The following is a 4,999-nucleotide window of genomic DNA, read 5'->3' on the forward strand; positions in this document are numbered from 1 at the left end:
TGATCATGAGATTCTTGTTCTTGGTTACACAAGATGCACCGAGGATCTCTTGAGCTGCCCAGAAATTGGAGACGATCAATAGTGCTGAGTTTACCTTGAATCGCTTGCCAAGCTATCATACAATGCCGAGGGATATATCCATGGAACCAGATGGATCGAAACCAGCAAGGTTTTTCATTTTTGTGACGAATTTGCTCCCAAGCACTTCGTATGGAGAATGTACCATTCGTCTCTGGTTTCCAAATAACAGTGTTATCAACAGGGGATAGATGATAAATAGCCGAGTTAAGGATGCTACCCAAATTATACGGGGGAGAGATAAGAGCGGTATCCCAAGTTCCATTCAGCCGAACGTCTTCAATGGTTGCATTGCGAGGGATGTTGTAGATCGTCCTTCCCACTGAAGTTTGAGAATCAATTGGACCATTTGGGTGCCAGGGGTCCTTCCAAAAATTTATGCCTTTTCCAGCTCCCACAGCATAACAAATGAACTTTTGAGCCTCTTTTCTGGAATTGAGGATACTTCGAGCCACCGAGGATGGATTTGAGGGAATGGGCATCTGCCAAAAATTCTTTTTTTGAATATATTTCAGATAGAACCATTGAACCTAGGGAGTATTTCTTTTGTCAACGATATGCCAAAGTAACTTGAGCTGAGCTGCAGAATTTAGATCTCCCAGTTTTCTGATGCCCAGACCTCCTTCATCTTTTGGGCGACAGATAGTTTCCCAAGCGATAGAATGATATTTCTTGTGCATAGAAGAGCCAGCCCATAAAAAGTCCCTAAAATTTTTTTCAATGGAGTTCAGCACCCCCACAGGGATATTGAAAGCAGCAGACCAAAACAGCTGGAAGGAATTAAGGACAGACTTGATGAGCTCAATCCTGCCAGCCCTGGAGGGAAATCGATTAGACCAGAGAGATATTCTTTTCCTTATTTTAGATATCAGGGGGGAGCATTCTTTTGCAGTCATCCGAGAGGAGAAGAGGGGCAATCCCAAATATTTTACTGGTAGGGAGCCTTCAGTAATAGTGAGTGAATTACATATTCTTCTTTTCAGGGAGAGGGGCACTGCAGCGAAAAAAACTTCACATTTGCTTCTATTGACATCCAAGCCAGTACTTTTCTTGAATTCAGAGAGGCAGTTGTTGATCTCCGAGACAGCGGTTAGGGAAGCTTCCGAGAACAGCAGCACATCGTCAGCAAACAGCAAATGGGATATGCGAAGAGGGCCTCTAGAGAATGAGGGGGGATTGCTGGCTTGGAGAGCCGAGGCTTCGATAATGACAGAATACATTTCCATAACTATGCAAAACAAAAGAGGGGAGAGAGGGTCACCTTGTCTGAGGCCATTGGAAGATTTGAAGTACCCTTTCGGCGTACCGTTGACGAGGACAGAAAAGCAGGGGGTCGAAATGCATTGTCTGATCCAATTTCTCCACTTTTCATTAAATCCAATCTTTTTCAGGAAATCAAGGAGGGAATCATGCCTGACATTGTCAAAAGCTTTCCTTAGATCCATTTTAACACACATGGCATTTTTGAATCTTTTACAATGGAATCTGTGGCAGAGGTCATGAGCTAGCAAAATGTTATCTTGGATAAGTCTGCCCTTGATGAATGCGGATTGCGCCGGACTGATGATCAGATTCATGCTCCTTTTTAACCGATTGGCCAACAGTTTGGTTATCACTTTATAAATGAAGTTGCATAAGGAAATAGGCCTGTATTGATCAGGTGAAGAAGCTCCGGAACATTTGGGAATAAGAGAGATAAATGTAGCATTCATTTCAGTGAGCAACTTTCCAGATTTGAAAAAATTTTGTATGGCTTCAATGGTGTCATTTCCAACAAGATACCAGAACTTTTTGAAGAAATGACCATTAAATCTGTCAGGCCCAGGGGCTTTGTCCTCCCTTGAAGAGTATACGACTGCTTCAATTTCTTCTGAGGAGAACTCAACCGTAAGCTCTTCAGCCACAGCAGCAGAGATAGTGCGACTAGGCTCAGGGGTTGAGAGGATCTGGTTGGGAGGCTGAGAATTGAGAATGTTTTTGAAATAGGAAACCAGAATATTGGAGATTTGATCAGGTTCTGTAGTGAATTCACCACTGCCAAAAAGAGTGACAGGGGTGCAACACGAGGACTTCCCAGGAGGTCACCCATCCTAGTACTACTCTCGCCCAAGCACGCTTAACTTCGGAGTTCTGATGGGATCCAGTGCATTTGTGCTGGTATGATCGCACCCTATTGAATCTTAGATTTAGTTGATGAAGAATAGAGATTTAAAAAATATATGGTTTCTTATTTTAGAAACTGTGTAAGACATCTATCTTTTAGCAAAGGAAACCTTAGGGATGGTCTCAAAGAGCTTTTAGCCAAGTTTTGAGATGAGGATGAGATGGTATTGAATCTTAGATTCAGTTGATAAAGGATAGAGATTGAAAAAAATAGAAAGTTGGTTATTATAGAAAGCTTAAAAAACATCCATCTTTTAGACATATGAGACCCTAAAGACGGTGTCAATGAGCTTTTCGCCATGTTTTGGGATGAGGATGAGAGCGTATTGAATCTTAGATTTAGTTGATTAATGATGGAGATTGTAAAAATAGAAAGTTTCTTATTTTAGAAACTTTATCAAACATCCATCTTTTAGACATAAGAAACCCTAGAGATGAGATCAACGAGCATTTAGCCAAGTTTTGGGATAAGAATGAGTGGGTATTGAATCTTAGATTTAGTTGATGAATGATGGATATTGAAAAAATAGAGAGTTTCTTATTTTAGAAACTTTATAAAATATCAATCTTTTAAACTTAGTAAATCGTAAAGATGGTGTGAAGGAGCTTTTTGCTTATTTCTGAGATGAGGATGCGATGGTATTGAGTCTTAAATTTAGTTGATGATGGACAGAGATTGAAAAAATAGAAAGTTTCTTATTTTAGAAACTTTATAAAACAAACATCTTTTAGATAACCAAGATATGTTGTCTAGGTGCTTTTGTTGGTAGAGATTGAAAAACAGAAAGTTTCTTATTTTAGAAACTTTAGAAAACATCCACCTTTTAGACATAGGAAACACTATAAATGGTGTCCAAGAGGTTTTAGCCAAGTTTTGAGATTATGATTAGATGGTATTGAATATTAGATTTTGTTGATCAAGGATAGAGATTGTAAAGTAGAAAGTTTCTTATTTTAGTAACTTTATAAAACATCCATCATTTAGACATAGGAAACCCCACAGATGGTGTCAAGGAGCTTTTTGCAAAGTTTTGAGGTGGGGATGAGATGATATTGAATCTTAGATTCAGTTGATGAAGGATGGAGATTCAAAATCAGAAAGTTTCTTATTTTTGAAACTTTATAAGACATCAATATTTTAGACACAGGAAACCCAAAAGATGGTGTCGAGGAGCTTTTAGCCAAGTTTTGAGTTGTGGATTAGATGGTATTGAATTTTAGAATTAGTTTATAAAGGATGGAGATTGAAAAATTAGAAAGTTTCTTATTTTTGAAACTTTATAAGACATCAATATTTTAGACATAGGAAACCCAAAAGATGGTGTCGATGAGCTTTTAGCCAAGTTTTGAGATGTGGATGAGATGGTATTGAATCTTAGAATTACCTTATAAAGGATGGAGATTGAAAAAATAGAAAGTTTCTTATTTTAGAAACTTTACAAAACATCCATCTTTTAGACATATGAAACCCTATATATGGTGTCAAGGAACTTTTAGCTGAGTTTTGAGATGAGGATGAGATGATATTGAATCTTAGATTTAGTTGATGAAGAATAGAGATTTATAAAATAGATGGTTTCTTATTTTAGAACCATTGTAAGACATCTATCTTTTAGCAAAGGAAACCTTAGGGATGGTGTCAAGGAGCTTTTAGCCAAGTTTTGAGATGAGGATAAGATGGTATTGAATCTTAGATTTAGTTGATAAAGGATAGATATTGAAAAAATAGAAAGTTTGTTATTTTAGAAAGCTTAAAAAACATCCATCTTTAAGACATATGAGACCTTAGAGACGGTGTCAATGAGCTTTTAGCCATGTTTTGGGATGAGGATGAGAGGGTATTGAATCTTAGATTTAGTTGATTAATGATGGAGATTGTAAAAATAGAAAGTTTCTTATTTTAGAAACTTTATCAAACATCAATCTTTTAGACATAAGAAACCCTAGAGATGATATGAACGAGCATTTAGCGAAGTTTTGGGATAAGAATGAGTGGGTATTGAATCTTAGATTTAGTTGATGAATGATGGATATTGAAAAAATAGAGAGTCTTATTTTAGAAACTTTATAAAATATCAATCTTTTAAACTTAGTAAATCGTAAAAATGGTGTGAAGGAGCTTTTTGCTTAGTTCTGAGATGAGGATGGGATAGTATTGAATCTTAGATTTAGTTAATGATGGATAAAGATTGAAAAAATTGAAAGTTTCTTATTTTAGAAACTTTATAAAACAAACATCTTTTAGATATCAGAAAACCAAGATATGCTGTCAAGGTGCTTTTGTTGGTAGAGATTGAAAAACAGAAAGTTTCTTATTTTAGAAACTTTATAAAACGTCCACCTTTTAGACATGGGAAACACTATAGATGGTGTCCATGAGCTTTTAGCCAAGTTTTAAGATTATGATTAGTTGGTATTGAATATTAGATTTTGTTGATCAAGGATAGAGATTGTAAAATAGAAAGTTTCTTACTTTAGTAACTTTATAAAACATCCATCTTTTAGACATAAGAAACCCCATAGATGGTGTCAAGGAGCTTTTTGCAAAGTTTTGAGGTGGGGATGAGATGATATTGAATCTTAGATTCAGTTGATGAAGGATGGAGATTCAAAAATTTGAAAGTTTCTTATTTTTGAAACTTTATAAAACATCAATATTTTAGACATAGGAAACCCAAAAGATGGTGTCGAGGAGCTTTTAGCCAAGTTTTGAGATGTGGATGAGATGGTATTGAATTTTAGAATTAGTTTATAAAGG

The 4,999-nt window shown here is 36.3% G+C and overlaps 1 non-coding gene across 1 annotated transcript; it reads right to left on the reverse strand.

The window, feature by feature from the left end:
* Positions 1 to 2,130: 2,130 nt before the first annotated feature.
* LOC143885629 (5S ribosomal RNA) lies at positions 2,131 to 2,249 on the reverse strand. Its single transcript, XR_013253516.1, has one exon. It is a non-coding gene; the product is annotated as a 5S ribosomal RNA (ribosomal RNA).
* Between the last annotated feature and the right edge of the window lie 2,750 nt (positions 2,250 to 4,999).

The sequence above is a fragment of the Tasmannia lanceolata genome, unplaced genomic scaffold (assembly GCF_043159265.1).
Source record: "Tasmannia lanceolata isolate RefF3 unplaced genomic scaffold, GAP_Taslan_0.1 ptg000008l, whole genome shotgun sequence".
NCBI classification, from domain to species: Eukaryota; Viridiplantae; Streptophyta; class Magnoliopsida; order Canellales; family Winteraceae; genus Tasmannia; species Tasmannia lanceolata.